The 13,059-nt window shown below is 47.6% G+C and overlaps 1 protein-coding gene across 2 annotated transcripts in view; it reads right to left on the reverse strand.

Annotated features, from left to right (window-relative positions):
- Positions 1–13,059, reverse strand: part of ZHX2 (zinc fingers and homeoboxes 2) — a 177,294-nt gene that overhangs the window by 117,305 nt on the left and 46,930 nt on the right. The window lies entirely within an intron of this gene.

Raw genomic sequence — 13,059 nt, forward strand, 5'->3', positions numbered from 1 at the left:
AACTCCCTGATCAGGGATTGAACCTGCATCCCCTGCATTGGAAGGCAAAGTTTTTATCGCTGGACTGCCAAGGAAGACCCTAAGCACTTTTACTGCTTTACCTAAATCAGTCCTTAAAAGAACAGTAAGTGGTGTTACAATTGTCCAGATGGGGAAGCTGAAGCTCAGAGAGGTTAAGTAACTTAGCCAAGGTCACACTGCTACTGAGAAATAGTTTCACTCCTCTATTTTAATAGCCCATGTTCTTTTGTTTTATCCTATGTGTGTTGCGGGCAGGAGAACCAGGAATGTGTCTGTCTGTGAAAGGAGGATACAGATAATAGGGAAACTGGGGGTTAGGCAAATACAAGGCCACCAGGTTCCATGGATGCAAGGGAGTTTGGGCAATAGATTCTTCTTAATGTCAAGCTTCACTCCTTCATGTCTTACATTCTGTCTTGCAAAGTTAGACAATGTTCAATACATTTCCCCATAATCAGTGAAAAAGAGTGTAATTCTTTCCTTATAAAGAACAGTCACTGCCTTTTTGCTATTTATACCAAGAAATGTGTGTGCATGCATGTGACTGTGTGTGTGAGAGATAGACGGAGAGATGGAAATAAAGACAAACTGAGTATTTAGTCTCAAAGTGTTCAGATTTAGCAGCTGGCGAAGGTGCTCTGGCCAGAGAGATTCACAGAGAAGTTTTCTTCCCCTTCACTTGATACTTCACTCATAATTTGCAAAACAATCACTCAGAAGGAGAGAGCCACAAGACCCCCAGGACAAAACTCTCCTTTACTGAAGTCAGGTCTGCTTTTCTGCAGGTTACCTCCTCTCTCTGGGCCTCAGGTTTCTCAGGAGAACACCTGGATTCTTGGGATTCCACCCAGCTCTGACTGGAGGGAAGATTTTAGATCCATGATCTCTTCTGTCCTCACCACCTCCCCGAGGAGACGGGCAAGTCAGTCTGGTCACAGGAGGCTGGGGGAAGGTGGCATGGTTAAGCGGCAGTTCCTGGACTAGAGTTATTGACTTTCAAGGCCAATTCCAACATGGGTGGACTCCACCAAGAGGCTTTCAAGGGTGCAGACAGAGTTTGGGCAGGTATTATGCACGTCTACCCTCTTAAAACAGAAAGCGTTAACACTTTGAAGCCACTGTATGGAGATCCCTGGCCACCCCAATGGATCTGTGTCTGAGGGCATTTCCTTCTTTCCTTTCCTGTCTCCCTCCCTCCCTCTCCTTCTTCCCTCCTTCTTCCCTTCCTTTCTTCTCTTTGCAAAGAGAAGAGAACAGTTAGAAGAAGTAGGACGTGCTGAAGGAAACGCATTAGCTGCCTTAGAAAACTTGAGATCCCTGCCAGATACAACTGAAATAAAACCAAAACCAAAACAACACACATACACAGCATGATGATCTGTGTGCTAAGTATGGATAAAACCCTCCTGGCCACCTGTATTTTCTAGTTGCTCTGTGTTTTACATGTTTTCACAAATCAATGAGCTTCTTATTAAACAACAGGCCAATTTTCACATGCTAGAGGGAAAAAAGCTCCCCTGCTAAGACGCACCAGCTGGGAGAGTTGAAGTCGCGACTCGGACTCAACCTTCTCCACTGCTCCCTGCTGAATGATCCCTGAGATCCCAAGGCCCTTACAGGCAAACAGAACATCAGCCAGGCTAGACCCCACACAAAACCCCAGCAGCACAGGAGACGTGGGTTCGATCCCTGGGTAGGGAAGACCCCTTGGAGAAGAAAATGACAACGCACTCCAGCATTCTTGCCTGGAAAAATCCCACGAACAGAGCAGCCTGGCAGGCTACAGTTCATGGGGTCACAAAGAGTCAGACACGACTGAGCATGCATGCACAACAAGAACAAACAGGTTCACCCAAGGGGCTCAGGCTGCTACAGATGCAAGGACCCCTGCTTACATGAGGGGCCCCTTCAAAGTGGGCAAAACCAGCAGATAAGCAGCAGACAGGCTGTCCCGAGGGTGTGAGCCAAGGGCCACCACCAGCAGGGGACGATTTGTGGGGAATTAATGAAAGGCTCCTCCAGCCAAAAATCCCACCCTCAACCTGCGTGGTGACCTCTCTCTGAACCTGGCTGACATTCTCCTGATACTCCTCCCAGAGACAGCAAAGAGAGGCCTCATGGGATAAAGAACACAGCCCAAGCTTTCCTCCAGAAAGTCCTGGTGGCACTTATAGATACTTTGGCTACCTGATGCTAAGAGCCAACTCATTGGAAAAGACCCTGATGCTGGGGAAAATTGAGGGCAGGAGGAGAAGGGGATGACAGAGGATGAGATGGTTGGATGGCATCACCAACTCAATGGACATGGGTTTGAGCAAGCTCCAGGAGATGGTGAAGGACAGGGAAGCCTGGCGTGCTGCGGTCCATGGAGTCGAAAAGAGTTGACATGACTGTGCAACTGATAAACAATAATAAACTAGACGATCACCTCATTGCATCTGCAGTTTTTGGATCTGTAAACCCAAATATAATAACGAGACACCGAGCATAGACATCTAGACCAGGATCTGGCATGTAGCGCATGTCAGAGTAAACAGTAGCTGTTATTATAATTATTCAGTAATTTCGAAGGTCTCTGTTAAAAGTTCATGTGCTGACAGGACCGCTCCACCCAGTCGTCGCCCACAAGTTAAGATGTCGTTGCTGCTTTGCTTGGGGAATGAGCTAGGGCAGTGGTTCTCCAGGTGTGATCCCTGCATCACCTGGGAATTTGTTTGAAGAGTGCATCTGTGGGCCCCACCTCTGAACGCTGAATTAGAAATTCTGAGGGTGCAGCTCAGTCATTTCATAACCCACCCCCACCCCGCCCCAAGGGACTGATGTCTGCCAAAGTTGGAGGACTACTGAGCTCACCCAATGATTGCCAAGACTAGTTGATGAGCAGAATTTCTGGGAGTGTTCAGAGGAGAAATGCAGGTTCCTGGGCCCATCTCCCCAGGACTCAGAGCCATCAGGTTCTGGGTTGCTGCCTGGGAGTCAGCATTTTAACAGGCTCCCCAGGTGATCCCACTGGGCTAGAGGCCGGGATGGTTGGAGAGAGGGACATACGGAGGCTGGAAGAGACCCAGGGGTGGGGATGCCTGGGAGGGGGCTGGGAGTGCGGGCGTAGTAGACTGGGGCTGCTGAGAGATGAGAAAGTGCTGAAGACCAAAGTTCTCAATCGTACTTCTATAGATTTGTGAGATGGAATCTCCTACTATCATTTCATTTTCCATCCAGGAAAACTGAGCCCCAAAGGGAAGGGACTATTCTAAGTGCAGGTAGCTCATGCTTGGAGACGCAGGAACTTAAGCCAGGGGTCTCCCTGCCAAAGTCTTTTCCACTGAGCCCCTCAAGCTCATGCTCACATGCTGGCTCCCTCTCAGCGTCTCGCCTTCTCTGCCAAGCACTGAATCCATGTGCATTTCCCCCAGTGCTGACCATGAGGGTGAGATCTGGGGAGGAGGTCAAGTTGGAGCTCAGACCTGAATGCAAAATCCAGGCTCAGTCACTGAGTAGTTGAGCCACCAAACCGCCCGCTCAAGGCCTCAGTTTCCAAATCTGTAAAATGGGGATAAAATCTGACATCACAAAGCTGCTGAGCAGGTCAAATAAAATGACTCAAGTGAAGGTGCTTTCCAAGCTGTCCATCAGCCCACAAGCACAAGGACTAGAGAAGGAGCAGGGCTCATTACATCTCCTGCCTAGAGGCACTTAACATCTAGCCAGGGCAGAAGAAACACACTCAAAGCAGCCAGACAGCAAGCAAGTGATGGGCTCCCCACTGCGTGCAAGGTCACATCTCAGTGCTTTTGCTCAGGAATGCCATCCCGCAATACCCTCTAGGTGCAAGGATCCCCGCTGATTCGGCTTACAGTCTGGGCCTGACTTTCCCTGCCCCGTGAGCTGCCATGAAAGCAGGAAGTGCAGTTCATTCAGCTCTGTGGTCTCAGAGTGTCTGCCATCTCAAAGGTGTGCTCAGGAAGTGGCTGATGCAGGTAGGGAGGCTTCCGGCCAGAGGGACCTTAGAGACCTACAAGGGCCTTTTCAGGGGTGCACCATGCCTCACAGAGTTCCTTTAACACCCCACGCTGGGGTAAGCAGAGCAGGAACGAGGGCTTCAAACCAGCCGACTCCTGGCCCTGCCACAGGCCCCAAGTGTCCCCATCACCCAACCCAGCATCTGAGACGCTCAGGTGGGGCTGGCGGTTCGAGGAACATGAAACAGGAAGCATCAGCTCCACTGAAATCTCCTGAATAAAGGAAAGCGACTAAGCAAGCAGCAGGCATGCAGGAGACACTTGGCGATTCCAACGAGCATTCCTGAGAATCTGGTCATTTGTTTCACCTATTTCTCCCTCCTTTCCTGGGCTGGAGGATCTGAGGAGGTGTCCACAAGGGACAGAGCTCTGCAGAGTGATGAGCTCTAGAGAGCTGCATGGGAGATTTCTCCCGTTGCCCCAGGAGCTGTGTGACCTTGATTGAGTAAACTACGTCAGTTCTCAGGACCTTGAAAATGGGTACCAGGTGACTAGGAGCTAAAGAATTGCTCTGCTCTGGAAGATAAAGCAAATAACACAGCAGGTGGGGTCACTGTCCCTAGTGCAGCCAAGCAAAATAGGTTCAAAGCTGACTCTGGGTCCTGGCTGTGGTTCTTCCACGGAAAACTGATAATATGACGATGGTGCTGAGGGTGACGATCCTCTTTACTGAGTACGTACTGGGCACCAGGTGTCAGGCAAGCACTCTTCATTCATCATGTGGTTCAATCCTCACAATGATCCTAAGGGCAGATACTATCATTATTCCCATTTTACAGTTGGGAAAACTGAGGCTCAGAGAAGTTTACACCTGAGATGAGAGTCTGGTGAGTGGGGGAAGCAGGATTTCAACCCAGGCTGTCAAGATTCCAGAGCCCATCTGCTTTCCTACTGGAATCTTCTGAACCTGGAAGTCTGTATTCCACAGCTGGGAAAGATGGGAGAAGATATAGAAAGACAATGAAAATAATAATTTTCCAGACTCAGGACTCAGTCTACAAAAAAAGATCACAGCTGGAGCAGTCGAAAATTCAGTCTGCTAAGTTATTTTCAGTACAGGAAACGCAACTCAGGGGCTTGGTTTAAACAGGCAGATTGGGTGCCCTGGAGGCAGCCCAGGTCTCCAAGGTGGACACCTGGATTCTAAGCCACTGGTCTCCATGGCAGCCTACTTAGCTGGGGTGAGGCAGCTGCCCTCAATCCACTTTCTCATCCATCAGGCATGGGGCATATTCCTGCCTCTGCCACCTATTAGGTAGAACCCAGATAACGGGTCGTATCCATGTCCACCTTCCGACACACCCGATTTTAAAAGATTTTGTCTCTCATACATTAATTAGTTTCTCCACTAACAAAGCAGTGAAGCATTTGTGCAACTGCTGGAGTTTCTGATCCAAACAAAGTAGCCATTGTTATCTGCTTCCAGCCCAGAGCAAAACGAAAACAGCCCCCCCCCTTTCCCCCCAAATGATATTTTTAGGCAGCCAGTGCCGCCATATCCTGGGTCGTGTACAGCTTCCACTGGTTTCTGGAATACTGACTCCCATCATGTGGACTTTTAGGAAAACACTGGCCTAAACAATTTCTGAGGTCTCTTCCAACACCAAGTTCAACAACACTGTCTGGACGCGTACTTGACTAATTGCGAATGTGTAGTCTTCGCTTTCATTTTGTTTGCTCAGTCCTAGAAATGCAAAACCAGGGAGGACCCTTGGACTCTGAAGGAGGTCATCTGAGGATACCGTTCGGGCAGGCCTCTGCCACTTCACACCGAGGGTGGAAAACACAGGGAACTCCTTGGGCCCGAGAGGCTGTACCAGCTAAAACTATAAACATGCTCAAGAAGGGTTTAGATGGACTCACGGAGGAGGAGGGAACGACGGGTGAGGGGTAGGTTTTGTCATAACCCCTGTGGATTTCTGGTTCCTGTTAGCAATACAATGTTTGTTGCGCAGAACAAGGCGGTTCCACTGACAGCATAGCTGATGTTCTCATGCGAGGAGATAAAAAAGGAAGGAAAACAAAGAAAAAAAGAAACGAGGGTATATGATAGTTTCCTGTTGTGACATTTAACTTCTATGACCAGGGGGAAAAAAGGTGTAGTGTAGGAAATTAAGAAATAAAAGAGGAAACATAAGATCTGATTCCAGATGAACTACCTTAACATTTTGCTATATTTCCATCTGTGTGTATGTTTTTTAAAAAATAAAAACTATGTACAGCATTTTTTTCATTTAACATTTAGAAAAATCACATTACTTAACTAATTGTATGCCTTAGGGATTTCTACTACTTATTTATTTAATGATTAATTTACTTAATCATTGAATTCTTTGATCATTCACCTCTTGTTGAACATTGTTTTTCTTTTCCTAATTTTTTAACTGTATAAATAATGCTTGGATAGACATGCCTGGGGACTTCTTTTCGGAGAAAACAATAAATCTCAAAATCTCGGAGTGCACCATTTCATGTTTCTCTTACATAGACAAAGGGAGGTGAGGGACAGTCTGGTGAGGACTCTTCCCCAGTGAGCTCTGCAACTTGCTACAATAGAATTTTAAAGGCTCAGGCCAGGAAGGTCTTCCCCAGGAAGACCCTGTTACAGGGTCTCAGTACAGGGTCTCAGAAAGTGAAAGTTCAAGTTGCTCAGTCGTGTCTGACTCTTTTGAGACCCCATGGACAGTAGCCTCTGTCCATGGAATGCTCCAGGCAAGGGTACTGGAGTGGGTAGCCATTCCCTCCCTTCTTTAGGGGATCTTCCTGACCCAGGGATCAAACCCCGGTCTCCCACAGTGCAGGCAGATCTTTCACCATCTGAGCCATGAAGACTCCTGCATTGGTCCCTGCAAAACAGAGCACTTTGAGAGAGAAACAGACTCATAGCCACAGTAAGGACCTACTGTGTAACACAGGGGACTCTACTCAATACTCTGTAATGTCCTGAACGGGAAAAGAATCTAAAAAAGAATGGATATATGTACACGTATAACAGATTCACTTTGCTGTACACTTGAAATGAACACAACATTGTAAATTAATTATACCTCCGTAAAAATTAAAAAATAAAAATAAAATTATATATGATTATTTTTTTTAAAAAAGAGACTCACAGTCACTGGGCTGCAGCTCCCCAGGACGTGGCCCTTATTAGAAATGCAAATCTCAGCTGATAAACCGCCAACACCCAGCTCATCAGCCCCACCCCCACCCCCACCGCCTGCCCAGGCGGGTGGCCTCTATCTTCCATTTTTACCTGAATAAGCTGAAAGGGAGCTGGCTGGGCTGTGGATGAGTCATAGGAGAAGGAAAGGGTCTGCCTGAAATGGAATCGTCTCCTCGGGGTTTTAATTTTACCCAATAAGAGGAAGTCCATTTCTTTTTTCCCAGCCTTAACTCTACTAAAAGCCATTAAGCACTGCCAGGGATTGGAGACATTTATCTGTTGGCGAACATGAACGCTGCTTGTACCTCCAGCGGGGAGGGAAATCAAGCTGTTTACTTGGTGGCCACCCCCAACGGACCAAAACGAAGCTCTAACTTGACGGTATGTCTGAAATGCATTTTTTAAATCTCAAATTCTCGGGCCTACATTCCCACCTGTAAAAACACTAGGAATCTGCAAAATTAATTTAGCTGAATTACACCCTGACCCTGAAGCTGGGAAAGATTGAGGGCAGGAGGAGAAGGGGACGACCGAGGATGAGATGGTTGGATGGCATCATCGACTCAATGGACATGAGTTTGAGCAAACGCTGGGAGATGGTGAAGGACAGGGAAGCCTGGCGTGCTGCAGTCCATGGGGTCAGAGAGAGTCAGACACGACTGAGCGACTGGAAGCGGCACTGACCACCAAACGCACGTGGTGTGACCAGTAGGTGACCTCACTGAACCGGCTCTTGTTTTGGAAAGGATCGTGGACACCTGAAGGCTGCTAGGGTTGCAATCAGGCTAGTTTATACAATAACCAAGATCAAAGAGAGGTCTGGTGCTGGTTGCCCAAGTAGGTTTTCTTTGGATGTTCAGTCATATGCAAAACTTCAAAGGACAAAGTCCCTTTAGGCAGGGCGGGCTGATTACCCCTCAATGTGTCTCAATGACACAGTGATTATGTTGATTTAAAGTTACTTGAGAAACACTCGGTAGCAAAAAAAAAAAAGACATTAAAAAAACTGACTCTGGGGACTTTCCTGGTGTCCAGTGGCCAAGACTCCATGCTCCCCATTCATGGGGCCTGGGTTCAATCCCTAATCAGGGCACTAGATCCCACTTGCTGCAACTAAGAGTTCCCAAGCCACAACTAAAGATCCCACATGCTGCAACGAAGATGGAAGATCCTGAGTGCCACACCTAAGGCCCAGCACAGTGAAATAAATATTTAAAAAACACCTACTCCGACTCTGTCTCTCCCCCTGAAAGTGGGATAGAAACGTCCCACGTGAAGTGACCCTTCCTAGACCAGAAGGATAGACAGCATCCTTCTCATCGGGTTAGGAAATTCAAGGCTAAGAAAGTTATAGAAACAAACTGTTACTTCTCCATCAGTCTACTACCCCAAGCACAAGCCCGTTTGTTTTGCGTTATCATCACGAAGAATTGTTTCTTTGTCAAAAAATGATGTACAAACAGCCTGCTTTGGTCATTTGACAGAAGGTGCTTCATTTCTATGGAAGTTCTATGTTTATGGAGAAAATTGTTTTTTTTTTTTCTCACATTAATCTGTCATGTTTCATTTTAATGATTAGGCCAGACCAAAAAAACCTGAAGAATGGTAGGGGGGAAATGTCCCCCAGTCCTCACAGCTCAGCTGGTAAAGAATCTGCCTGCAATTCGGGAGACCTCGGTTCGATCCCTGAGTTGGGAAGATCCCCTGCAGAAGGGAAAGGCCACCCACTCCAGTACTCCGGCTTGGAGAATTCCATGGACTGTATAGTCCATGGGGTCACAAAGAGTCAGACATGACTAAGCGCCTTTCACTTTCACTTCAACCACCTCAACAGGGCAAGTTCAGATTCTCTGTCTAGAACAACAAGCCCACATCCTGATCAATAGTGTATATACCCTTTGCAATCAGTCCATGCCATTGCTTCTGCCACTGATACTTCACAATGCCCCTCCAAACGTAATTTTTCAAAAGAAGAAAACCCATCAGACTGAATTCCATCTGTGAGGTCATTTATTCTGTATCCTTTCAGCACTCTTTTTTTTTTTAAAGTATTTATTTTTATTTATGTATTTGGCTGCACTTGGTCTTTGTTGTGGCATGTGGGGTCTTAGCTGCAGCAGGCAAACTCTTAGCTGTGGCATGTGGGATCCAATTCCCCAACCACGGGTCAAACCTGGGCCCCCTGAGTTGGGAGTGCTGAGTCTTAGTCACTGGACCACCAGGGAAGTCTCCTTTCAGCACCCTTAATATTGAGAGATCTCAACTCCCGAAGCTGTTGCTTTGTGATTGTTGTCACGTGACTTCACTTATACATTTGGTCTCATCTCTGAGTTCCTTAGCAGGTGAAGGTGGAGCCAGTCTTTTATGTTCAGTCCCTGCAATACTGAATGCTTCTGTCCCCCACCAAAATTTACATGTTAAATCCTAATGCCCAAGGTGATAGTATCAAGAGGTGGGGCCTTAGGGAGGTGATCAGGTCACAAGGATGGGGCCCTTATGAAGAGGATTAGTGCCTTTAAAACACAGACCTCAGAGAGCGCCCTTTCCCCTTTCTCCATGTGAGACCCCCACAAGAAGCCGTCTGTGAACCAGGAAGTGGGCTCTCACCAGATACTGAATCTGACAGCCCTTGATCTTGCACTTGAAGCCTCCAAAACTGTGAGAAATAAGCTTCTGTTGTTCATGAGCCATAAACCCAAAATACACATACCCAGTCTATGGTATTTTATCATAGAAGCCCAAAGGGACTAAAAGTTCCAACAGTGCCTAAGTAGAGACACTTGCTCTGCTCCTGGAATAAGGTGGGAGGGTTCTCATGTTGCTTTTTTTTTCTTATTTTCCAATTTGTATGCATGGATTTATGTGTTTATCCTTCTAAAGGGAATATAAGCTCATTAAATAAATTTTGAAAAGTGTAACTTTAACCACTCTAATCACTGCTGTAACTTCTCAAAGTTCTTTAATGAGAGCAAAGGTCATAGGCCTTGCTTACATGCACATCTTGCAGAGTCAAAACAAATGATGTTGGATTTGAAGCTTTGGAGCTAAAAATGTATCATAAGATGCCCTCCGTAGTGTAGTGTAACGGTGATTGAGAGGATGCCACACACCCCCCCCCCCCCCAATCTGGGTTGAATCCTGGCTCAGCCACTTATCAGTTGTGTGACTCTGGGTGAGTTACTTAACCTCTCTGACTTTGGGTACATCCAGATTATTTAAAAAATGTTCTACTACCAACACTTTATATATTCCTTGCTTTACCTAATGTTCCATGCAAGTATCTACCCTTATTATTACACAGTCCTCAGACCCTACATTGAAATAGTTGTGTAATACTCTACTCATTCACTGGTCAACAGTTAAGTCAATGTTTTCTAACTTTTTGCTGAAATGCAGTGTTTCAGCGATGGTTTAAGAAAAGATCAAAACCCTCAATCTGTAGGATGAGTGAATTCGTATCTGCCATCTCCTGGGTGCTCTTGTGTAGAATATGAGCCAACCCACAAGGCCCTGGTAGCGCCCAAACCCACAGTACTTAGTTTATAGTTCCAATGAGAATCACCTGGAGTGAGTCATCCAGGGACCCATTCACACACACCATCCATGAAGCCCAGGAAGGGGTGGCGTAAATATCTGAGATGAAACAGACCACGCAGCCCCTCAGGGCAGGCCCCTCCCCACCATGCCGGCGTCCGCCTCGGCCTCACATGCACTGGGCTGCCTTCACGCTCATCTCCCGCCCAGCCGCCCGCACGTTCTCTCTCTACAGCCGGGCCGAGCAGCTCGCCGCACGCGGGATGTTTCTCCTGAGGGTCCGCGGATGGACACCGGGGACACTCAGCGCTCGTGGCTTTGCCTGCCCTCCCAGGTTTTGTTTGGTTTCTCTTTTTGCACAAAATGACCCACGCTGAGCTGGTTAAAGGATGCGCTGTCCCTTACACCCTCCCGAGAGGGTGTGTCTTCCTCCTCCTCCTACACACACACACACACACACACACAAATACAGGTATTCTCTCTCTCCAGACACACACACACACAAATACAGGCATTCTCTCTCTCCAGACACACACACACACAAATACAGGTATTCTCTCTCTCCAGACACACACACACACACACACACACACACACACACACACACACACACAAATACAGGTATTCTCTCTCTCTCTCCAGTTCCTGAAAAAACGATTCCGGCTTCCTTCCTCCTGAGCCCAGGTCTGCGTTTCTGCCCTGAGGTCAGAGCCGCGGTCCGCGCAGACAGACCTGGGCCTGGGTCTCTGCGGCCCCTTTGTCCCCTGCGGCCGCGCCTCACTCTGCTCTCTGGACGGGAGCCTTCTGGCTGCCCCCCCGGCGCCCTCCTGTGTTTCCCACTCTTTTCTCCCTCATCTTGGCTCTGTTCTTAACACTTTCCAGGGCCTGCTGCTGCCATTTCTTGATCACTTTCTTATGGAGTCTCTTTTTTCCCCCCTAAAGACTCTGGTTCTGAAATCAGAGCTGGATCACCCTGGGCCTCAGTTTTCCCATCTGTAAAACAGGGATATGTCCGTACTGACCTGCTTCCCAGAGCTGTGTGAGGATTAAAGGAGATGTAACAGGTGGAGCAGCAGGCACAGTGCTTGGCTCCAAGAAAGCACACACGTTACCAATTATTACCTTATCATTATCATCATTAATTCAAGTAATGAGTAACAACCCTCTGTTATTCTAAAAAACCAGAGATTCTACCACAACTTGCCATTCCTAAATTCCTCCATCTCAACCTTCCTCATCTGCCCCTAGGAATCTTTTCCAACCCCACACCCTGACCTCCTGGTTATCTTTTCTTTTTGGTTTCTTTTTTGGACTTGAAAAAAAATAACAAATCTGGATGAAGAGTCAGGAGATCTGAACTCTTTCTAGTGAAAATGGTGGGTGACCCTGGGCAAGTCATAGTCTCTCTGGGTTCCATCTCTTTCACTTGCAAAAAAGAAGAGGTTGGACTGTGGTGTTGGAGAAGCCTCTTGACAGTCCCTTGGACTGCAAGGAGATCCAACCAGTCCATCCTGAAGGAGATCAGTCCTGGGTGTTCATTGGAAGGACTGATGTTGAAGCTGAGACTCCAATACTTTGGCCACTTGATGAGAAGAGGTGACTCATTTGAAAAGACCCCGATGCTGGGAAAGATTGAGGGCAGGAGGAGAAGGGGACGACAGAGGATGAGATGGTTGGATGGCATCACCGACTTGATGGACATGAGTTTGAGCTAGCTCTGGGAGTTGGTGATGGACAGGGAAGCCTGGCGTGCTGTGGTTCATGGGGTTGCAAAGAGTCGGACACGACTGAGCAACTGAACTGAACTGGACCAGAATAGCATTTTCCTAAGCATATTCTGGGCTTCCCTGGTGGCTCAGATGGTAAAGAATCTGCCTGCAAAGCAGGAGGTCTAGGTTCAATCCCTGGGTCAGGAAGATCCCCTGGAGAAGGAAATGGCAACCCACTCCAGTATTCTTGCCTGGGAAATCCCATGGACAGAAGGGCCTGGTGGGCTACAGTCCATGGGGCTGTAAAGAGTCAGACACGACTGAGTGACTAACACTTTTTCAAGCATGTTCTGGAAGCTTCCAACACACTTGCGCCTTCCAACATACCCCTGCTCCCCTACCTCGAGTTCTCTTGGCTCAGAGCAGGGCCATAAGTGACCAACCGAGCACCTAGCTCCACCTCACTTAGCTCACTGTCAGATCTGGATACTGTCTACACTGCTTGGCGCCTCAGCAGATGGTTCCAGGGCAGATCCAGCCCCTCTCATAAAAAGAGGTTTTGAATGGGCGTAAATCTCAGCTCTCTCTGTAAGCAAGGAAAATGAACTGC

This window comes from Cervus elaphus, chromosome 21 (genome assembly GCF_910594005.1).
Source record: "Cervus elaphus chromosome 21, mCerEla1.1, whole genome shotgun sequence".
NCBI lineage: Eukaryota > Metazoa > Chordata > Mammalia > Artiodactyla > Cervidae > Cervus > Cervus elaphus.